At 39.2% G+C, this 24,881-nt stretch overlaps 1 protein-coding gene across 5 annotated transcripts in view; it reads right to left on the bottom strand.

Moving 5' to 3' along the window:
* Positions 1 to 24,881, bottom strand: part of LOC113251236 (uncharacterized) — a 573,820-nt gene that overhangs the window by 409,013 nt on the left and 139,926 nt on the right. For 3 of the 5 annotated variants that reach the window (XM_057309351.1, XM_044381738.3, XM_044381737.3), the window contains exon 1: positions 16,089 to 16,372. The exons of the other annotated variants lie outside the window; for them this stretch is intronic. The gene's annotated coding sequence lies outside the window, so the exon portion shown is untranslated. Of the gene's footprint in view, positions 1 to 16,088; positions 16,373 to 24,881 lie in introns of those variants that run through there. 5 annotated transcript variants of the gene reach the window in all.

The raw sequence follows: 24,881 nt of genomic DNA, 5'->3' as shown, positions 1-24,881 counted from the left end.
AAGGGGGAGAAATCAGAGAGGGAGACCAACCATGAGAGACTATGGACCCCAGGAAACAGACTGGGGGTTTCAGAGGGAAGTGGGTAACAGGGTAATGGGTATTAAGGAGGGCACATGTTGCGATGAGCACTGGGTGTTATATGTAACTAAGGAATCACTGAACACTACATCAAAAACTAATGTACTATACAGTGGCTAATTGAACATAATAAAAAATATTAAAAAATAAAAAACAAAAAATAAAAAACAGAAAAGAAATTAAGAAATAAAAAAGAACTGTATATTTCTGCCTTCAGGTGCATAAATGTTTATAACTATTAAATCTTATTGAACTTTTTAATATATAATTTACTTCTTTGTCTACCGTAAACTTTTTTTTCTATTTAAAGTGTGTATTGTCTTAGTATAACTATCCCTGCCCTCTTTTGCTTTTTACTTGCAAGGAATCTTTTTCCATCCTTTCACTTTCAACTTACTTGTGTCTTTGAATCTAAAGTGAGTCTCTTACAGACAGATTATTGTTGGATTTTTTTAAAATTCATTCTACCAATCTCTGTCTTTTGGAGAGTTTAATTCATTTACATGTAAGTAATTACTGATCAACATTTAAAATAATTACTGATTGGAGGGACTGCCATTTTGCTATTTGTTTTACTTATGGGTTTTTAGCATTTCTGATCCTCATTTTCTGCATTTCTTTCTTCTTTTAGTTGATTTTTTGCAGTAAAACATTTCAGTGCCTTTGTTTCCTTTTGTGTGTATTCTACACCTATTTTATCTGTGGTTACCATGGTGATCACATTTAATATCCTAAATTTGAATTTACCTCTTCACAATTTCTTGAAGGACAGGTCTACTGTTAAAAAATTCCCTCAGCTTTTATTTATCTGAGAATATCTTAATTTCTTCCTCTCTTTTAAAGGACAGTTTTGCCAGATGTGCCATTCTTGGTTGATAGTTTTTTCTTTCTTTCAGCACTTTGAATATATTAGCCTCTTACTTTCCAAAGTTTCTTGTAAAAAATATACTGGTACTCTTATTGAAGAGCCTTTGTATGTAATGGATTGCATCTCTTGCTGCTTTGAAGATTACTTCTTTGTCTTTGTCTTTTGACAGTTTGATTGTAATGGTTCTTGGTGAGGATGGCTTTGATTTCATCCTACTTAGAGTTCATTGAGCTTCTTTGAAATTTATATTCATGTCTTTCACCAAATTTGGAAAGCTTTCATACATTATTTCTTTAAATAATACATCTGCCCCTTACTCTCCTTCTTTTGTCCGGGACTTCCACAATGTGTATATTGATCCTGTTGATGGTGTACTATAGGTCCATAGGCTCAGCTCACATTTCTTCAATTTTTTTTTTTCAGACTATAATTTCAATTGTCTTATCCTCAAGTTTTCTGATTCTTCTGTATACTCAAATCTACTTTTAATCCCTCTAACAAATTTACTTCAGTTATTTTTCTTTTCAGCTCCAGAACTTTTTAGTTTCTTTCAGTTTCCTTTTGGATTTTCTCTTTATTGATATTTCCATTTTGTTCATATATTATTTTCTTGATTTTCTCCACTTCCTCCTTTTAGTTCGTTGAACAGCTTCAAGACAGTTGTTTTAAACCTTTGTAGTGTGTAGATCCACCATGTGGTCTTTCTCCAGGATAGTTTCTGTTGGCTTATTTTTTCTCCCTCTGGATGAGCCATATTTTCCTGCTTCTCTGTATGCCTTTTGATTTTGTTGTTGTTGCTGTTGAAAACTGGACATTTGAATCTAATAATATAGTAATTGGAAATCAGATTCTCCCCCTTTCCCATGGTTTGCAAAATTTTCTTTGTTTTGTTGTTGTTGTTGTTGAATGCTATAGGCTATTTCTATGGTATGGATCAGACTGAGGTGAAAACTTCAGGTCTTCTCTAGTCTTTTCTGAGACTGTGTTTTTGCCTGGGCATGTGCAGGGACTTTTCAAATTTCCCCGTATATTCAGGTGCTTTGGAATATTCTAGTTCTTGCTTGTCTGGTTCCCAAAATTGGAAAAAGAAAAATAAAGGAGGGATAACATGCCACCTCTTTAAGTCCACTAAGAGTCACTTCAACTGAAGAAGTAGAGAGGTTTGCAATAATGGTGTATACAGTAATTGGCTGACTGCCTCTTTGTAACTGTTATCAGAAGCAGCCATTAGTTTTCAGAACAAAGACCTTGATATTTGGAAGACAGGGTGCTTATTGACCCCCTCCCTGGTTCCTGCAAGCTGCATGCAAGCTACTCCTGGAACATGTGCACAGCTGCCTGCCACAGGTATAGGTAGTGGGGTTTGGCAGCCCCCACCAAGTTAAGAGCTGAAATTGAGTGATACTAACTCCAATTTAGTGTCAAAGCCTTCTCCTAGAAGTTGTAAGCCTTCAATAGACTCAAGAATTCCAAAATAGTTACATCAAACAAATGTTACCAGTGCAATTGTTGTCTACGTGGGGAGATATATTCCTAGTGCTTTCTACTCCACCCTCTTCCCAAAATCCTTATTCAGGGTAACTATACATTTTTTTAAAGATTTTATTTATTTATTTGACAGAGACAGAGAAAGAGAACAAGCACATAAGCAGGGGGAGTGGCAGGCCCGAGGGAGAGGGAGACTTCCTGCTGAGTGTGAAGCTTACTGCAGGGCTCAATCCCAGGACGCCAGGATCATGACCTGAGCAAAGGGCAGATGGGTAACTGACTGAGCCACCCAGGCACCCTAATTTCAGTTTTATGAAATATTCAGAATACTCCATAGAGACAGGAAGCACATAGTTGGTTTCTAGGGATAAGAGGAGGTGGCAATGGGTAATGACTACTTACTGGGTATGAGGTTTTAGTATAGGGTGATAAAAATATTTTGAAACTAGACAGAGGTGGTAGTAACACAATGTTGCAAGTGTACTAAATGTCACTGAATTATTCACTTTAAAATGGTTAATTTTATGTTACATAAATTTCACCACAATTTTAAAAAGTGGGAGATTTGATGGGTTTTAGAACCATTGTTCTAGCAAACATCCTGATTAATAACTAAATATATTATTGATATTCTTAATTTGAAAGAAAGACTATCTTATAGATTGTCTGAAGGATATTCAGTTAAGCACTTTACCATGGCTAACAATATATCTCAGAATACTTTAGATTAAAAGGACTTAAGTGAGAGTCCTATAGAACAGGGTTCTTGGCCTGCAGGGGAAGTTCCTCTCCCCTTTCTTCTTGCTTCCATTAGCTGTCTATTCAGCACTGGGGTTGCAGCCCACAGTGCGTACTTGCAGTACTTGGCTTCCCTACATTGATAAGACAGGACCTTCAAATGACCTCCTCATACTCTGATGCCAGACAGGGTATTAAACAGATGCTCTAACCTACACACTGCTACCAATCCTGCAAACATCACTCTCCATATCTCACCATGTGTCTCACCATAAACCTGGTCCCCAGTCCCCCCAGTGCAGAGCAGAGTAATTGATGAGAAGAATGGGTCTCAGGAACACATGGTACTGAAGATTATGAAACAACAGGTGGGCTGACTGCTGTGGATGTGCCTACGTGTTCAGAAGAGCAACGCCAATCAGTCATCATCTTTGACGGTCACATATGCCAAATCTCTGATGGGGCATGCATCATTTTCAGCCAGCACATGGTGCATAATTAAATGATTAAAACTAACGGCAAAAATGACTTTCATTATTTTCTAAATATATCAAAAGGCTGGAAACCTTGTTCTTTTACATCTCTTCTCTCAGTCATCAGCTTTCTTTGACACCTAAAAGAAGTGGAGGTACCCCACACAACTTTCAGCTGCTTATTTCAGATTAGAATAGAAAGGGAATAGGTCTTCTCATGGCCCATACTCTCAAATCCCAAGCTCCAGAAAGAGGGCTTCTGTGTCCCCCTCCTCTCCACAAACACACAGAGACAGAGGGCCTTCATGAGAGAATTAGCATATGGATGAGGTAATGGAGTGGCTCAGGGCAAAGAGGGGAATTGTCTAAGGTCTTAGAAACCTGCTTTGCCTCCAGGCTCTCTGCATCTGTATGGAAGACCTTCCCCTTTGCACCATTCTTCCCTGCCAGCAAACACGAGCCTCACTCACTAAGGGGCACAACTAGATGAGAGCAGCGAGTGCAAACTGGGTTAAGGTCACTGAATTGTCAATAACTGTTAATATCTCAGATTTGTACTAAACTCATTAAGCTATAAAGCATCACTGTTATGTTTAAATTTGATATGGAAGTACAACTCCAATGAAATGACTCAGAGAAATTGCCAGCGTCTATATTTTTTCCTCCCTGGAGCCTCTGACCTGAGTCTTGTTTCAGAACCTGACCCAGAGAGTCGGAGCCCCTCCCCAGAGTAAGCTTTTTCCCAGCCCCAGGAAAAATTAATACTTCTTTCCCTTCTTCAAGGATCATTGCTTCATTATAAATTTCAAGGAGTCTGATAGCCATTCATTTTTATCAATACATCAAGCAAAACAATTTCTGAGCAATGATGGGGACTATATAGCCAAATTGTAGTAAGAGATATTTTGATTAGAAAGAATCAACTTAAACACCATTAAAATTTCACATATTTTTTAAATATTCAAAATGTACCTAAAAGAGAAATAATGTGATTCAAAGCACATTAGGCAAGTATTATAAATATAATCCTTAATACTATTGAAAATAGCCAGGTTGGGATGATAAAATGAATAAAAGATGAGTAAGAGTTCCCCAGAAAGCCAAAGGACACTCATTGATCTGCAATGGAAATCTTAAGATTGCTGAATCTTTTTACACGTGAAGAAAGAGATTTAGAAAGATGAAGTGACTGCCTGATATCAGCTATATTTCATAGATGCATAATCTCATCCTAGATAATGATCTAGATAGCTGATGGATTTTCACACTTGCCTTCTTGCATATTCCCCAAAAGAACCGACTGTATAATAGGCATTTTACAGGTTTTATGTTCTTCCATAGTCCAAACTGTAAGTAGCTACTGGTATTCCTATTGCATAAATGATCTCGAGCAAAATTAAGTAATCTCCTTGTTTCTCAGCTGTTGGGGGAACTGATAATCTGACCCAGCTCTATTCCCTAACCTTAATATTCTTCCTAACGAGCAAGTCTGCAGTTAACTGCTTCGTGTCCAGATACTGATGTCCAAATTAACTAGGAACCTTGGGTTTGAAATCACATATGACTGGCCCATCTCACCTTCAGATGGGGGAATGCACCCTAACTATACTCTAACTTTCTCCATGGGTAAATGAACAAGGCACTCCAGAAGTAGAATTTGCCGAGAACCACAGGCACAGCTATCAATCCAGCTTCCTTGAATGTGAAAGAGTATATGGTCTAGTCAATCATTCTACAAATATTTATGATGGGGAGTTGGTGCCACAGAGAGTTCCCTGAGAGAGCCAGAGATGGATTCAGCCTTCGAACACTACAGCTGGAAGAGATTTGAGGGATGATTCAGCCATTAAAGTTGTTCTCTGATGAGGCCATGAGGGATTCTGGCCCCTTCTTTCTACCACATTCCCACTCTTATTCTCAGACATGTTTTTAATATTTATTCCTAGACTTAACACGCAGTCCCAAAAGTCATAGTCTTTTGTAAAATGGACACTCTTCAGAGAACATTCATTTCCTGGTATCTAAGAGAAATATTTTTGTTCCCAAGGAGGCACAAATATAACCTCTGGAAACATTTTCAGAAGAATTTAAATACTGTGAACAACACAAATATCTGCCAATAGGATTGTTACATGAATTATTAAATAGCCATACTATGGAATATTATTTATTAGCTTAAAAGAATGAGGTGGATCTGCATAGTTTTTCAAAAAGATTTCCAAAATATATTAAGTAAAAATGTGAGTTATTATATATACACTACACTACACACACCCCCACACACGCTATGATCCCCTCTACACAAACCAACACAAAATGACGCCTATATATTTGTGTATGTACATCATTATGTCAACATTAAAAGTGATTTGAAATGATGCACACCAGACTGTTACAAGCAATTATTTCTAAGGAAGGTAGTGGGAATGATGGGGGTGGGGGGAGTGAAAATTTCACTCTTTAATTTCTATTATATATTATTTGACCTTTAAAAATAATGTGAATGTATTAGTATATGTACTGTGTGAATTTGTTCAGAATAGTTTTTTCTTTTAACCCAAGTGTCACCTTTTTAAAATGCAAGGAATTACAGAAGGAAAAAAGACATAGTAGACCTAGATGCCAGATGAGTATTCCAATCACCACTACGTAACTCTAGGTGAGTTATTTTATATATGTGAAAGCGAATCTCTCAAAGGTTATTAAATGTGTTAATGGGCAACAGAACAAGAACGACCCAGGCAGTAGAATTAAATATACCCTTCGTTTTAAGTAAAGGTATGGAAATACCAAAGGATAAGAAAGGGAAGATAATATACAAGTTAAAAATCTAGTGTTTTGTGGATTTTCCTCCATATTATTTTAGCCCCATTGAACGAAATGGAACATATGCTTAGAAGCAGCTGCATTCTCTTTCTTTTTTTTTTTTAAGATTTTATTTGTTTATGGGACAGAGAGACAGCCAGTGAGAGAGGGAACACAGCAGGGGAGTGGGAGAGGAAGAAGCAGGCTCTTAGCGGAGGAGCCTGATGCGGGGCTCGATCCCAGAATGCCGGGATCACGCCCTGAGCCGAAGGCAGACGCTTAACGACTGCGCTACCCAGGCGCCCCTAGAAGCAGCTGCATTCTCAACATGGGTCTGGTGTTGGTCCAGACCCAGAAACAGACCCTTGAATTCAGGTCAGTATCACCTGGGGTCCAGATTGCTATGGCAGTAATAACTCTTGGCCTTTTTACTTAAGAATAATCATGTAAATGAAAGGATCCACTGAAGGCACCAAATGCCTTGGGTTAAATTAATTTTGGAAACTACACAATAATGATAACAGCAAGATCTACCTCTTGTTGAGAGCCATCCATGTGCTGGGTCTGAACTGATATGTTTGACATAAATTAACTGATTTAGTCCCCGTGACACTACTGTGAAGGAAAGGCAGTTACATTTATTTTATTGAATCATCAATTCAAGAGGTTAGAACTTGAAGAGATCTGCCTGATATCAGCAGGCAGATAGAAATTAAATTGCTTTTTTAAAAAATCTAGTACAGATAAGGAAAACAAGCCCTAGAGAGATTAAGTGATTTGTCCTAAACTAGATGGAAAGAGAACCCAGGTCTTTTGACCCTTAACTCTTTCATTCCATGATACCACTTGAGAGATTAGCAGATGCTCTATCCTCTACCACCTCTCTCACAAAGTTGAGTCAAGCACCATGGGGAAAATCTATTTTTCCTTGAATAGTTTAGCCGGAACAGGAGTACCGATATAACTGAGCCAACCCTTTGTCAATAAACACAACCCCTAAATCATCACTTAACTGATAACAATTCTGTAGCACAGAGCGCACAACTCATCCACCTTCCCTCCAACTACTTCTTTCAAGAAATAAAATTATTTTTGTGCACCCTGAAAATGACTGTCATGTTCCTGAACAGTGCTGATTATTTATTCTTATGAAGAGAGATAATAGCTTACCAAAATATTGATTTGCTGCATCAGATTATATATCTATTCATCAGAAGGTTTCCATCTCAGCAATCAGCAATGAGGTTCTGTCACTACTGTCATCACCACTGCATGTGCTAGCCTAGCATGAATCCTGCATAATTCTTCCCCAAATATCCTTGTCACGAGACCTCCAATTTTTTTCCATGTTCCTATCTCCCAAAAGAACCATTAGCAATAATCAGTGATTGATTGTAGATCCTTAACTAATCTCTCCTTCCAGGCAAAATACTTTAATGTATTATACACTGGGAGGATTTTCACTTTTTACTTTGTTTCGGTATCACCCCAGTTGAGTCTGTAATTCTACAGAAGCCAGCTTCTGGAGTTCATACATCATGAAGGGTTTTCTATAATTAAGGCTAAATTTCTTTCCTCGTCAGTCAGTCAATTAAAGAGAATTTTTAATGAGGCTAAAACAGTGGATTGATGAACAGTGGATTGATTCCTTTTTGGGATTGCAGGATGAGAGTCAATGTACCCACCCATTTGTGATGTTATTACAGGGTTCTCAATAATAACTGGTTTTCCCTTTGCTCAAGATATTCAGGACCCCTTTTTTTTTAAGGATTTGTTTATTTAGAGAGAGAGTGCAAGAGAGCAAGAGAGAATGGTGGAGGGAGGGGCAGAGCGAGAGGGAGAGAGAAACCCAAGTAGACTTTGCACTAAGCACAGAGCCCAACGTGGAGCTTGATCTCATGACCCTGAGATCTCAACCCAAGCCAACACCAACAGTCAGATGCCCAACTGACTGTGCCTCCCAGGTGCTCCTATTCAAGGCCTTTGAAATGACTCTGTGTGGGAATTGGGTGAACCATGCTGGTTCAAGTCAGGTCTCTGGGCACCAGATCAGGTGGTGTTTGAAATACACAAGCCCCTTTTTTTTTCAGTTTGTGAACTACCTCATCCCATTGGTTCCAGAGACATCCAGATCACTGAAGGGCCACTAGCACGAACTAACATGTTTGAGCTATCACATTAAATCAAATCTAAAATTATATTCTATCTCCAAATACATTTACAACATATTCCTCACACTTTAGCATATGTATAGGCATATAAGCCTTCTCCTCCATGGTTAGATTTTGTAATAGACTCTCTGCTATGCCAACATATACCTCTAGATATTGGTACAGAGGTAAAAGCATGACAGTGACTTTGCCTTTAAGGATATTACTCTTCACAAAGGTAGATACAGCTTTAAAAAATGGGTGAAACTGGATTCTTGGATGACAAGGGAGGATCAGCTGAGGTTGAGGTAATCCAAGTCTCATGACCCCCCTCCCTTATCTTCTGTTCCAGGGCTTGTCCTCACTCTCACTCAACACTTCAAGCCTTACATAAGTGACCTGAATTCAACAGCTTTGTAATATTGTATCTGGATCAAAATCTATAAGGGTTATTTATTTTTTCATCCCAATGTCTATAAGAATTGAGAGGGTTTGTTTTTGTTGTGGTTTTGGTTTTGGTTTTAAGCACAATCAGAAAGTCCCTGATTCTAAATCAAAGATAGAAGAACATTGAGAAACAAGTCTACCATTCTACTTCTTAAGCTACTGGGAGGCAGAACAGAACTCTGACCCACAATCTGTAGCAACCAGTCTGGAAAGTCAAGTGACAACCTCCATAGCAATCAGCCCAAGGCAGCCTGGACTTGATCAATAACTGACAGCTTACCCATTGCCCTCAATTTGTACTTTATTCCATATAAATACTGGTGATGTTTGGGTTTGGGGGGGAATCTATTTCTGGATTTTTCTTTTTATTAAGTTTTTTATTTAAGTTCTAATACTGTTGATGTTTTAATTAATTTTTTGGTTACCGAGTGTATAATAGATTCCCATCCTCAATACACTGACTGGATTTTCACTGCCTTCAGCTCCAACCAGGTCAGATAACCTCAGATTCCCTATTATCTTTAAAGTCTCTTTGCCTAGGGCAGCTGGGTGGCTCTGTCAGTTAAGCAACTGCTTCGGCTCAGGTCATGATCTCAGGGTCCTGGGATCAAGCCCCAAGTTGGGACTCCGGGCTCAGCAGGGAGTCTGCTTCTCCTTCTCCCTCTGCCCCTCCACCCCACGCACAGGCACACGCACACTCTCTCTCTAATAAATAAAATCTTTAAAAAAAAGTCTCTTTGCCAGCAACAATTTTTGTGTTTGTCAAGTTTCATCTTCTCCAAAAAAAAAAAAACACTACTCAGTGAGGAAACCATTCCTGCTACTACTGTCACCATCAGCAATGGATACAAAATGCCATAGCTGTACCATTGACTCCAGCAACTATGGAAACCCATGTTGTTGTGACTGCTGCTGTTTCCTGTCCCAAAAAGGACTCTCTGCAGCTCCTGCCTCTTCATCTGTCTAGCTCTTGATTTAAGATCTAAGGCTGATGCCTGATTGGTGAATCAGTACTCTGCACATGATCTTGCTTAAGCTACAAGAGAAAAGAAAATCCATAGCAGGAATTTTCAGCTTCCATAGGGTTAGAGTAGATTTGATTTTCACACAGACTTATAAGGTAGGAAATTTTCAAACATAAGAGTTCAAATGCCAGATAAATGAAAAAAGATGATACATGTCTATTACAGGGAGAAGGTGGGGGGGTTACTCATGTGGGGGAAGGCACCCCTGATTTCTTATGTGGGGGAAGCCAAGGATCACATGAACCAGATTTAGAACCAAGTCCATCCGTAACACGAGCCTCTGTACGCCAGCTAATGTTACACTTATGAAGAGAAAGAAATAGATGTACAATTGTTATTTTTTTAAACAGTATGTATTTTTACTGTACCATGGTTATGATTTAAGTTACACCATTCAGAGTTTTCCCACACTGTTCATCATTTGATGACAAAAATGGAACATTCTGGCCCTTTTGCTTTTTTTTTTTTTAATTTTTCAGAAGAGGGATATACATTTGATTTCAAGTGATTGATCCGGTATTTCTCTTCTTGTGTCTTTTTGCTTGTGTTTCTTCTGTTATTTCTGCAAGTAGGGCCTACTTTTAAAATTCATTGTTTCCACATTTAAAAAAAAAAACTTCATACTGTTTCTGTTTCAATAATGAGAAAAGTCAATTTTCTCCTAAGGAATGTACAATTATCACTGCCGCTGGGTCAGAGGGCCTGCCTTTCATTTTTCTCACTGCCAGGCAATGGTCCTCATAAAGAAATCTTCCTCAGACATTTCTATTTCAGAACAAAGGACATGTGGGGAACAACTTACTCAAAGTATATTCTTCATTCAGGAAAAAAATACATTGACTTCCTAGTTTCACATCTCTGATACTTCCAGGGTTTCCTTTGGAGCCATAAGGTTTGCTCTTGCAACTATCTGTGTGTACATCTAATTTATTATAATACCTTGCATTTTTATATGCTCCATATCATATCATCACAATTTCACAGATAAAATAGCAGACATCCAATGAGGTTAAACCTTGCAAACAGCATGTGGCAGAATTAAGATTCAAGTCCAGGTTTTCCAGCTCCACAGCTCTGTGCTTTCTAGTCTACATATGTACCTGCTCAGATGTTTGCTGGAAACAAGATGAACCTTGCAATTAGATCAAAATGCATCAAAATATTTTATGTTCTCTAGATAACCTCTGGTTATATAAGCCTGGGTAATTTAAATTCTTTGACTAAAATTTGCTACTGATACTGAACTAAATGCTAAACATCCAGATTTCCTGAAAATTCTAATTCACTGGCATCCCAGGTAATTTTTATTATTTGGAGAAGTTTCAGAAACACACTTTTTAGCTAACCAGTGACCAGGAAAACATGGACCTTTGGTCTGATGAGAATAGGGTTGGATGTCATGAGAGACTCAGCGCATATTTTGAAACATTTCATATGGGTCCTGATGGAAAGTGAAAATGTCAAGTCAACTGGTAGAATTATCTTTCCTTGTACAGCAGTAGTTCCTATCTTTGTTGATTTGTAACGCTCCAAAAAAATGGGATGATTTTTCTTCCATTTCCTCTGTATCTGTTGGTATTCTATAGACATGGCCTAATCCCTACAAAAATATTATGCTTGTAGCACTTCTAGTGCTGTGAGCTCTGCACAATGAACATATTAGGGGCTGTGTTAGTTTCCTAGGGCTGCCATTAAGCAATCCTAAGTGCCATAAACCAGGTGGCTAATAAATACAGGAATTTACTCCCTCACAGTTCTGGAGGCTGAAGGTCCAAAATGAAGGTATTAGCTTTCTCTGAAGGCTGTAGAGAAGGTTTCTTCCAGGTGTCTTGTAGCTTCTGGTGGTCGCCAGCAAGCCACAGCCTTTGTGGCTTGTGGATGCAGAACTCCAACCTCTGCCTCTGTCTTCATATGGCCTCTTCCCAGGGTGTCCCAAATTTCCCTCTTCTTTCAAGAACACCTCATCTTAATTTGATTACATCTGCAAAAACTCTATTTCTAAATAAGATGACATTTGGAGGTCCTGGGTGGAAATGAATTTGGGGGGGGGGGGGACATGTTCCACCCAGTACAGGAGTTAAGTAATACTTGTTCAGAGAAGGCATAAAATGTCAAGGTCTCATGCTGTGGTCTGTGCTGAGAAAGAAATGCAGGAAATTACTTTGTGGAATGATCCCTCCCTCCGTGTTTGAGTTACAAACTGAACTGGTATCATTCACTTCAAATAGAGAACGTAAGCATCTCTTCCCACACAATTCTTTTCCCAAACATGTGCTTGGGACCAGGTCATGTTCATTCCCAAGATTCAGACATGTCTGAGCTTTTCTGGCAGGACAGCCTCTGCTAATGCTTCTGTCAGAATGATTGAGGAGTCTCCTGAGAAAAGGGGCCAAGCCCAGTCAGACAGGCCTTTGGTGTTGGGGACAAGTATGATTCGGAGTACAAGATCTACTCCCGTCACTGGTCTGGGCTCTTCTCTGAATAGTGATGGAGGCAGAGAGTTATAAGAAGATTAGATAGAACAACATAAAAAACTGTTTCCCCAAAGCCCTTGTATCTTAATATATGCTACTACAACAGAATACCATAGTCTGGTATTGTAAGTGACAGAATTTATTTCTCACAGTTCTAGATCAGGGTGCCAGCATGGTCAGGTTCTAGTGAGAGCTCTCTTCTGAGTTGCAGACTGCTATACTGTATACAGTTTACATGCTCACCTGGGGGGAAGAGAGTGAGAGAGCTCTCTGGAGTCTTATAAGGGCACTAATCCCATTGGTGAGGGCTCCACCCTGATGACCTAATCACCTCCCAAAGGCCCCACTTTCAGATACTATCATACTGTGATTAGGCTTCAACATATGAATGTGGGGTGACACAAACATATCCTGTAAGGTATGAGAGCATACACATAACACTGGTTTGGAAGCACCTTCCTAAAGCAGAAAACAGTAAAGAAAGAGGCTCTGGTATATCAGCAGCACCTGTGAGAGACCTACCAAAATGGTGTACGTGTATCTCTCTTTGTTTCACTTATTCATGTATTTATCTACTTGTCTCCTGTGTATCAGTTAAAAAGCATTTGATAGCAAAAAACCCTAATTGCCCGAATGTCTAACACATGGTTTCTATCAAGCCATCCTTAAATGAGAGCTAACTGATAAGTGCCACTCAAAATATGATTTGCAGACAAGTGCCAGTTCATGAACTGTTAGAAGTCCACCATGAAATAATCACACAAATCAAGGGTGTCTAGATGCTTTGAGTGCAAGTTGACTGTGTGGCAATATCAAAGCACAAGATCAGTGGATCTGTCTCATGGAACAGGTGAAGACCAAAAGTATTCATCCTCAAAGAATTAGGAAAAAAGTGGCCATTCAGAAGCACTGATAGAAGCCACAGCTCATTAACTGGAGGAATGTGGATTCACAGTTCATTTTGTGGTTCAGAGCTCTTTCAGCCTTTTCCACTGCTACCCACCGATTTTGACTGTGTCCTCCTGCTTATCCCCTGAGAGTCACAAAATGACTTCTATAGCTGGAGGTATCACATCCTCACACCAAAATCCCCACAAAGGAAGGAAGGCATGAACAAAAGCCTTCTACTTCCTAAGACTCTCTTTTTGCATTTAGGAAGAAAATCCTCCTTGGAATCCTCCTGGAAAATGTTCCCTTGTATTGCTTAGCTACAGAGGACACAGGGATATTGAGTTTCTAGCAAAGAGAAATGGGATTACAATGATTGTGTTAGGTTAGTTATAATATAGTCTCTGAATCTGACAGAGGGTCTGTCCTTCCCCAAGGTCAAAGTACTTCCTTCTACTGAACTAGTTATAGTGCTGTTTGAGAGGAGGAGGAAATGGTTGTTGAATGACAATAAACAATTTCTGGGAACCTCCATTAAGATATGGGCTCCATGAGAGTAAGCACTGCTAATCTCCAATGATCAGGAGATGCCTGATATATACTAGATTGCCTTCAGGAGCTCCACAGTAAACTGGACACAGCTGAGGAAAGAGTCAGTGAGCTTGTATTGGGTCAGCATAGACTTCCCAAACCGAAAATCTAGAAGAAAATAATAGCAAGAAGAAGAACAATAACAAAAAGTGCAGTATGATGGGTATACCAGATGAAGACTCAGGAAAAAGAGGACAATCCCAATCAAAATACCAATAGCATTTTTCACAGAACTAAAACAAATAATCCTGAAGTGTGTATGGAACCACAGAAGACTGCTAATAGCCAAAACAAACTCAAGAAGAAAGAACAGAACTGGAGGTTATCACAATCCCAGATTTTAAGATACACTACAAATCTGTAGTAATCAAGGAAGTATGGTACTGACACAAAAGTAGACACAGAGATCAGTGGAACAAAAGAGAGAGCCCAGAAATAAACTCACACTTATGTCGTCAATTAATCTACAATGAAGGAGGCAAGAATATACAATGGGGAAAAGACAGTGTCTTCAATAAATGGGTTTAGGAAAACTGGACAGCCATATGCAAAAGAATGAAACTGGACTACTTTCTTACACAATGAACAAAAATAAACTCAAAATGGACTAAAAACCTAAATGTAAGACCTGAAACCATAAAACTCACAAAAGAAAACATAGATAATAAACTCTTGGTCATTGGCCTTAGCAATATTTTTCTGGATCATCTCAGGCAAGAAAAACAAAAGCAAAAACCAACTCTTGGGACTACACCAAAATAAAAAGAGTTTGCAGTGAAAGAAACCATCAACAAAACAAAAAAGCAACCTTTTGAATGGGAAAAGATATTTTCAAATGAGATATTCAATAAGGAGCTAATATCCAAAATAAATGAAGAACAAATCCAACTCAACACCCAAAAGAAACAATCTGATTTTTAAAAATGGTCAGGGGACCTAAATAGACAATTGCCCAAAGAAGACACACAGATGGTCAACAAACATATGAAAAGATGCTTAACATTACTAATCATCAGGGAAATGCAAATCAAAACCGCAATCAGATATGACTTCACACCTGTCCAAATGACTTATATAAAAAAACACAAGAAATAGCAAGCACTAGCAAGCATATAGAGAGAGAAGGGAACCCTCATGCGCTGTTGGTAAAAATGTAGACTGGTGCAGCCACTATGGAAAACAGAGTGGAGATTAAAAATAGAAAGATCATGAGCCAGTAATTTCATTTTTGAGTATTTACCGAAAGAAAACTATTTGAAAAGATACATGTACCCCTGTGTTTACTGCAGCATTATTTACAATAGCCAAGATACGAAAGCAACCCAAGCGTCTGTTGATAGGTGAATGGATAAAAAAAGAAATGGTGTGTACACACACACACACACACTGGAATATTATTCAGGCCGTAAAAAAGAATGAGAAATTGCCATTTGCAACAACATGGATGGACCTATAGGGTTTAATGGTAAGTGAAGTAAGTTAGGCAGAGAAAGACAAATACCCATGATTTCACTTATATATGGAATCTAAAAAACAAACAAAACAGAAAGACTCAAAAATGCAGAGAATATACTGGTGATTGCCAAAGGGGAGAGGGATGAAACGGGTAAAGGGAGTTAAAAGGCACAAGATTCCAGTTATAAAATAAATAAGCCACAGGGATGAAAAGTACAACTTGGCCACATACTTAAAATAGTATTGTAATAACTTTGTACGGTGACGGATGATACACTTAGAGTAGTAATACATTTCATAACGTATATAATCGCTTAATCACTATGTTGTACACCTGAAGCTAATGTAATATTGTATGTCAAGTAATATTTCCATTGACAAAGTGAAAAGAGATCAAAAACATATTTAAAGAAATAAAAGTTGAGAACTATTCAAAATTTATGACAAGCACTAAACCACAGAACCAGGAAGCTCAGAGTAATCAACACACACGCAAAACAAAAAGCCCCGCACCTAGACTTATCCTACTCGAACTGCAGAAAACCACAGACAAAGGGACAATCTTTCAAGAACCCTGGAGCTGGTGGGGGTGGGGTGGAGGACTTACCTGTAGAAAAGCAGCGTTAGGAATTACAGTGGCCTTCTCCCGGAAACCATGCAAGCGTTTGTCTTCCTTTCCCAGGGAGGATGTGTGGAGTCTGGATAGGGCCAGCCTGGTCTGGGTGGGTGGAGCGCAGGGTTTCGAGCAAGGCAAAGCCTGCACAGCTGGAGCGGACAGTTTGTGCTATGTGGCTTCTGGGGTGTGGACGGGAGTAAATTTGGAGGGGTAGGGAGAGAAGGACGGCTCAGAGGACTGGAGAATCTGGCCCAGGCTGCCGCAGCTGCAGCCACTCTTGCAGGAGCAAGCGTGATCTCGCGGGATCTCAGGGCAGCAGGGGAGTCCTGGGATGACAGGCACCTGGGTGCCCAGAGTGCTGGAGATTCCAGGCCTCACACTCTTTCACAGGGACTTTGGCCCAAGCCACCCATCAAACAAACCCCAATCCTTACCAAAGCTTCGTCCCCCCACCCTGCCCACAGGGCTCCTCACTCCATAATCCTGGCCAGGTACGGAGGAACACACCTGTCCGCAGCCGGTCGGCGGATGAAAACAGAGCATGCTCAGGCAACATGTCGCCTTCCAGGAGGCATAAGGCCCCGGGCGGCCACACTGTCCTCCAATAGGGAACCCCAGGGCCCCAATCCCACCTGCTGAGGTCCAAGCTGCGGCAACCCAAACCCACTGTCCCATTGCACTGCTTCAGGGCCGGTTGTTTCTCCTAGCAGCTGCAAGGTGTCCCAGGAGACTTAAAATGTGGAATCCTGGATGGCGTCCAGCAACAGAAATGACATTAGGAAAAAGCTCAGTATCGATATTGATTCATTATTGTGACAGATGTACCACATGAATGTCAGATGTTAATAATAAGAGAAACTGAGCATGCGGCATATGGGAACTCTGCATTATTTTTGCAGTAATTCTGTAAATCTTAAACTGTTCTAATATTTCTAATATAAAAACTTAATTTCTTTTTATTATTATGATATGTCAGTCACCATACAGTACATCATTAGTTTTTGATGTAGTGTTCCATGATTTATTGTTTGCGTATAATGCCCAATGCTCCATGAAATATGTGCCCTCCTTAATACCCTTCACTGGGCTAGACCATCCGCCCCCCCCCCCCCCAAAACCCTCAGTTTGTTTCCCAGAGTCCATAGTCTCTTGTGGTTCATTTCCCCCTGTTTATCCCCTCCTTCATTTTTCCCTGCCTACTCCTAAAGATCTCCCTGCTATTCCTTATATTCCATAAGTGAGTGAAACCATATGATAATTGTCTTTCTCTGCTTGACTTGTTTCACTTAGCATAATCTCCTCCAGTCCTGTCCATGTTGATGCAAATGTTGGGTAATTGTTCTTTCTGATGGCTGAGTAATATTCCATTGTATATATGAACCACATCTTCTTAATCTATTCATCTGTTGAAGGGGATCTCAATTCCTTCCACAGTTTGGCCATTATGTCTATTGCTGCTATGAACAATAGGGTGCATATGGCCCTTCTCTTCACTACGTCTGTATCTTTGGGGTAAATACCCAGTAGTGCAATTCCTGGGTCATATTTAGGGTAGCTCTATTTTTAACTTTTTGAGGAAATTCCATACTGTTTTTCAAAGTGACTGTACCAACTTGCATTCCCATCAACAGTGTAAGAGGGATCCCCTTTCTCCACATCCTCTCCAACATTTGTTGTTTCCTGCCTTGTCAATTTTTGCCATTCTAACTGGTGTAAGGTGATATCTCAGTGTGGTTTTGATTTGAATTTCTCTGATGGCTAATGATGTTGAATATTTTTTCATGTGACTGTTAGCCATTTGTATGTCTTCATTGGAAAAGTGTCTGTTCATACTTAGTTTCTAAGATTTCTCCCTGATATTTAAATGAGTTGCAAAATTAATGGATAACCAAAATTCACATTAGTAATAGATGTTCCATATATGGATATCAAACTTTCTCTAAACATTTTTTAACAATTGATTTTTAGTGTGATTTCACATGTGCTCTAACACGTGGCTTAAACACATGGTATTTCAGGACTGTGCCATTCCAGGTGTGCCATACATGCCTCAAGAGGAAACTTCTCTGTAAGAGCCACCATTAGAATACTCTGTAACATTCCTGTTCTCCCCTTACAGAGTGTTTCTGGAGGCTTGAATATAGGCTAATTTTACCTCATGATTTTTTAACTTCTAACTTTTTACGCAACTTCTAGATTTCTCTTATAAATGATACATTGCTTGGCTTTTGGATATTACACATCTTTTTCTTCTTTAAACATATTTAATCAGTAAAGAACTATCTTTCATTTCTTACCTACTAATGGAAACATGACAATTCAACCAACTTTCCAATACAAAGATACTGCTATATAGTTCTTCATATCTTCTCTCTGTCTCCCATTTTCAGATATTTGTGACAACGATGATGCCTACTTAGAGAATGACCATAGATTGGAATCATCTGAAAAGCACACATGTTAAGTGATACATAAATTCACCATTTCATGTCTTCCTGATGAAAATTAAAATATTTGGGTAACCTTCAAAATATCCAATTTAGACAATTTCAGGCATGAAGAATGTTTAGGCACATCCTACCTAACACTCTATTTAATAGCACCAGCATTAAGCAATAAGGATTTCTGGATTGTATAAATCAACTCAGAGATAATAGTCACTAACTCTCAACATATAGATAACATAAATGTGGTTACATTTCATGGAACTTACATCTTCTTTTAAAATGACACCAACAAGCGGTCTGTTATTTATCTGATTACTGAAAATTTCCAAATCTCCTTTTGTGGAGCAGCAGTGCCTGAGGTTATCAATCTGTCTCATTAACTTTCCTGATCAAAACCATACACCCACTAGCCCTTCCAGAGATCATTTGACAAACTGATCTATGCTGTTTTGCCATGACTCATTGCAAAGACATTTTCATTTTAATGACAGCTCTTGGAAATATTCCAGAGGAATGAGTCTAATGGCAGGAAATCCATGAAGATTGTCTGCAGAGATGTTTTGGAGCAGGTTGACCTTTTAGAACATTTCAAAGCTTCTATCCTGTTCTGACTAGACATAGGGTTGACAGATTTGTGAGATATATATCTTATCTTTCTTTCTTTTGGAGATTTCATTGTCTTTAACTGGAAGAAATGAAAATGTGAATTCTTATGATTACAGAGCCAGGGACAAATGGTCTTGATCAACACTATCCAATATAACTATAAGCTATGTATGAAACTTAAAATTTTCCAAGAGTCACATTAAAAAATGTAAAATAAAAGAGGTGAAATTAATTTTAATAATATACTTTACTCAACCCAATATATCCACAATATTATTTAAAAATATAATAAATATTTTTAAAATATCAAGATATTTTAATTCTTTTTCCTATTGTCTTTGAAATCTATATGCATTTTACACATACCATACATCTTGATTTGGACTAGCCACATTTCAAATGCTCAATAACAATGTATGTCTAGTGGTACCATCTTGGACATTGTAGTATAGATACAGTGGTGATTAAGGAGGGAGCTGGGCTTCAGGTGGTTTAAGAGTTGGAGCCAGCATAATATAATGAGAAAAAGGTGGATTTTGGTTACCAATATTCAAATTCCAGCATCCCTAATTAAGTAAGAACCTTTAGAAAAATTTCCTTAAATGTCTCTAAGTCTGAATGTTTTTCAAGTATAGATAGTTATTTCATGGGGTTATAGAGGAGATCAAATGAGATGATGTGCATAAATCTTTGGCCACACTGTAGATATTCATCAAATCTTATCTTGAATCCTTTAGAGGGAATATTTCCTATAAATTTATTAATTCAACAGTATATATTAATCAAGTGCCTGCTGTTCCACATCAGTGAACAAAACAGACAATCATGCCTAGAAAGTAGAGGAAAACTGACAATAAAGAAATAAAGATGTTGTCATATGTTGGAAAGTGATAAGTGCTATAGGAAAAATAAAACCAGGAAAGTAGGAGGAACCAGGTCTGGAGACTATCTGGCATACTTTTAAATAAAGTGGTCAGGCTAACTGAGGAAGACACATCTGGGCAAAGACTTAAAGGAGGTGGAAGAGTTGAACATTAGATTTCTGAAGGACATGCATGCAGGCAGATTGTTAAGCTGGGACAAACACCTGAGGTAGGTTATGCCTGGTGTTTGAGGAAACATAGGGAGAGCAGTATGGCTGGAGTGCAGGGAGTGAGGGTGAAGTGATAGGAGATAAAGTCAGAAAGGTCCTGATCATGTGTGTCCTAGTAAGCCATTGGAAGAATTCAGGTTTTCACTTGGACTGAGACAGAAGCTGCTGCAAGATTCTAAGCAGGGACTAACACTTTCTCACATACGCTTTAAAAGCATTACACTGACATCTGGGTTGAGAACAGGCTGTAGGTAGTGAGGGTGGGATCAAGTGGCACTAGGAGTAAGAGAAGAAACACAGAGACAGGTCAGGGCTACTGCAGTCATGGAGAAGAAATGGTGGTGGCTTGGACCAGGGTGGTAGAGTGGAGGTAGAAGTGATGAGAAGTGGTGAATCTCCAGATCTGTACTGAATGCAGGACTGATGCTACTTCCCAATCAATTGGTTGAGTGTGGGAGAGAGAAGGCTCAAGGATGATACCAGCATGTTTAGAATAAGAAGTTACGTGTCTGTCATTAACTTAAATAAGAAGACAAAAGATGGAGGAGAATGGTGGAAGAACAGGAGTTCCAATAAGAACTAGGAAGATCGGTAGGGGAAGAAAGGGATAAGGAAAGGGGGGGTAATCAGAAGGGGGAATGAAGCATGTGAGACTATAGACTATGAGAAACAAACTGAGGGCTTCAGAGGGGAGGGGGGTGGGGGAATGGGATGGACTGGTGATGGGTAGTAAGGAGGGCACGTATTGCATGGTGCACTGGGTGTTCTACGCAACTAATGAAGCATCGAGCTTTACATCGGAAACCAGGGATGTACTATATGGTGACTAACATAATATAATTTAAAAAATTAAAATTAAAAAAAATTAAAAAAAAAGAAAAGAAAAGAACAGGAGTTCCAAAAGCCGCAGGTGAGAGTTTGCAAGGTATCTTTCTGGGGGAACCACTAAGCCAATAAAAGGAAAACGCCTGGGGGTCCAGGAAAGCGAGATCTCCCATCAAAATGTCAAATCACTTCACTGAGAAGCTCATCAATAGAAAGTCATCTGTCAATTCTGAAGCACATTTTTTTACCATTTTAACAACTTTGAAATTTAGATGCATCTTAGAATAGTAAGCATTGTACAATCACCATTGGCCATGGGACAGTCACGAGGTGCACGTGCAAAGCAGATTTTTTCCCCAGTAACAGTACAACTCCACATCTGCAACCCCTCATTTACTATTGATGTAACTAAAAATTATGACCCAACTATATACGTGAGACCTGAATCCTTGGGTTCTATTAAAGTTGGAAGTCAGTAAAATACCCAATAGCAGAAAAAACAAAAACAAACAAACAAAAACCAAAAAGCAGTAGAAACTATTTTCATTATAAGCCATGTGGAACCATATTTTTCTATAGAACTTCTATAAATAAAAATAAGTTATAAAACATAGGATGTGATATAACACTATAATATGCTTATGCTTTGAGTCTTTCCAGAGACCTGTCCTTCCAAAAACCATCTTCCACACCACCACTAAAAGAATTTTCTAAAACTTGCTTACATTTTGAGTATTTCCAGAGACCTGTTTTGAAAATGTTTTCAAAACATTTTCACATTTTTTAAGTAATGCAGCAAAGCCAGCATGCAAAGCATGGGCTGTCATTGGAGCCAGAGCCTCGAAGAGAAAGAGAAACTCCAGGAATCCAGGAGACCCAACAGGAAGTGAACCAATATACAGCTAGACTCCTTCTGGGAAGCAGATGGAACAGACAATACTATAATTATTACTGACATGAAGAAAGATACTGTTGGGTGTAGCAGCTGAGGGTTCATTGCCAACTCCACAGACCACTGGCATCTGCTGGTAGCCCCACATGCAGCCTGTGTAGAATCCTCTGGGTCTAGTGGAGTTGGCCACCAATCTTCAAGTGACCAAAACTCAGTGTTCGGATGGAGCTGTGTCCAGGGCAGGTCATACCCCCCCCCCTTTTTTTTTAATAACCAGAATAAGACAAGGTGAGGAAGATAGGTTTCTAGTTCTATTGTTCTATAAATCAGAAACCTGTAATTTTTCAATATGGGATACAATCTTTTCAAAAGGAGAAATTGGAGGCCAAAATAGCCTAAGAATGCCAAGTTGATCTAATGTTAAATCAAGAGAAGAATGTACAGTTATAATAAAAGTACGATGTGAGTTTCCATGATGAAGATAAAAAGTTCAAGCTGCTGATGTCATTGAAGAGAAAAATGTGTATGAAAGTACATAAAGAGGCAAATTTAAAAAGAGAGACAAACGTGCTTTTGTTTCATCAAGTATCCCAAAAGCCAAGATAATCTGAAAAACAAACCTTAAAAGATGTAATCAGTTATGTGTCCCTCAAGAGAGAATGTACAGAAATGTCTGTTTCCAGCTACATAATATCTTTTCCGTAAGAATAACAGCGCAACCACAAATCTTTAGAGTACACATAAATGAATAAACAAAGGAATGGGTAAATAAAGAACTGTTCATTAAAGCAGAAGTTAGAAAAATGAGAAAAAGTGAGGAAAAACTTAAGTGCATAGTGTATTGATACAGCAGTGGGGGGAAAAAAACCCCGAAATCCCCTGCTCTCAGAAGACTGTATCTTATAGGATCAGGAAAAAACAACCCAAATGCAGCAAACCAAAAGCACAAAGCTTCTAGACAGTGTGAATAGCAAACATTGTTGGGTACTTTTGTTTCATTTGTTCTTTTTTTTGATGGGGGTGGGATGGGCATTATTACTGCTGGCGTCCCTGAAGTTAAGGAAACTTTATAAACAAACATCCTTTCTTATGGAACCAATTAATTGGAAGGTAGCTATATTCCAAGAATATTACCCCCAAATTTTATCCTTTAATTAGCAAACTTTTATAGAACTTTAGAACAAAACAAAACCAAACCAAAACAAAACAAAAAAACCAAAAAACCCAGTTATTTCACCAAGTGGGAAATAACTGAATTGGGGGAAATGGCTGAAATGCAAGTGGCTTCTCTACCACTTTGGGGGGTGAAAAATATAAAGCTGCGTTCATTTTTCAGCTGGTGACAATAGCTGAATGCAATGACCATGCTCCATAGTGTCACCTAGTGGTCTTGAGGGACAGGATCCAGAATCCAGACAAATAACTAGAAAGATGTACAGTTGGCTTAGGAAGCCTGCCATTCCAGAAAACAGCCTTCCCTTGTGATTGGAGGAGGGATTCAACAGGATTAATAGCTTATCCCAGAGCTCTGTGGTGAGGCTGAAACTCTCAAACGACCCCTACACTATGTGTTTCACAAGACTGACCTGAGTTATTTTTATAAGCCTGAAACCAAGGCTTTGAAATAGTTTCCACATATCTGATGTGAAACCCCTCAGTCTGGCATTTTTGAGATTTCTGTCTGAGAACCAGATAGAGAAAATATCAAACAAATTATGGTTTTATGCAGGCATCATTTCCAAGTATACAAATCACCTCATTCCCATGTTACACTCTCACTGTGTGTCCTACATTGGTTTGTCACTTGATTGCAAGGTCACGGGCCTCACTGGCATGAAAATGCCATTTAGTTCAAGAACACCATCTTTTGTTTCCAGGATCATTGCGACAGATTTACCTGCCTGCAGCCTTAACCCCCACATTGCTGCCAATCTCCATTCTAGGGCATAAATGTGATTGTGTTGTTCCCTTCCTTAAACCCTTTATGGAGTTCTCTTTGCCCTCTACATAAAGTTCAAATTCCTTAAGGGACACGCAGGGGCCCTCAAGACTCAACCCTACTCAGCTCCCAGGTAGAATCAACCATTCTTCCTCCCTCTCCAAGCTCTGTCAGGCACACCTAGGTCCTGACCTGTTGCTCCCACTGCCTCAACACACTTCCCCACCCCCTCTTTACCTACGCTATTCCTGCTCACCCTCTGTCCTTCCCCAGACTCAAGCTTAGGTTAAGGGCCTCTCCCTCACTCCCCTAGAGTGTTCCATATGATCCATAATGTAATAGTTAATACTCTGTTTGATCACTACTCCTCCAGCAAATTATTAACTGCAGAGTGCCTTATATCTCTATATCCCAGTGCCTGAAAGAGTGCCAGAGACATAGTTAATCTTGGTAAATATTTAAATGAAAGAAGGCATGAGTAATTGAATCAGTGGCCTGCTTTCTGTTCTCTAGTACCTCCAGGCAATCAACTTAGTTCCAACTATAAATGTAATATGATGCTTAGTGGGACTTACCTGTGGCTATTAAACTACGGAACCAGACAATGATGAAGGTGAGTCACATCCTAAAGAGAGCCCACAACAATAAAAGCCAGGGCATTCCCACCCCAGGTCCAATGACAATTAATCACCACCTACTTCCAGCCCCACCCCCACAAGTCTTCTCTGAGAAGAAGTCTTGGGTGGGAGAGAAAAGTGGACATCGCTGACCTTATGAGGACAATGCGTTCATGTGGGATTTATTCTCCACTCCCTCCAAAATCAAGTGAAGGAGGAGAGTCCAAAAGACCAACGTGCATCTATGAGAAGTGCCGGAAAGAAAAGAAGCTTGACTCTTGTTCTCCAGCTGGATGCTGAGTGAATGTGGTGAAGGAGTCCTTGAGAAAGCCTGGAGTGTCCTCTGGAATAGGAATGTAAAAACA

Source organism: Ursus arctos, unplaced genomic scaffold, assembly GCF_023065955.2.
Source record: "Ursus arctos isolate Adak ecotype North America unplaced genomic scaffold, UrsArc2.0 scaffold_10, whole genome shotgun sequence".
In the NCBI taxonomy this organism is placed as follows: domain Eukaryota; kingdom Metazoa; phylum Chordata; class Mammalia; order Carnivora; family Ursidae; genus Ursus; species Ursus arctos.
Note: the sequence above shows the minus strand (reverse complement) of the source record. Positions and strands in the feature narration are given on the sequence as shown.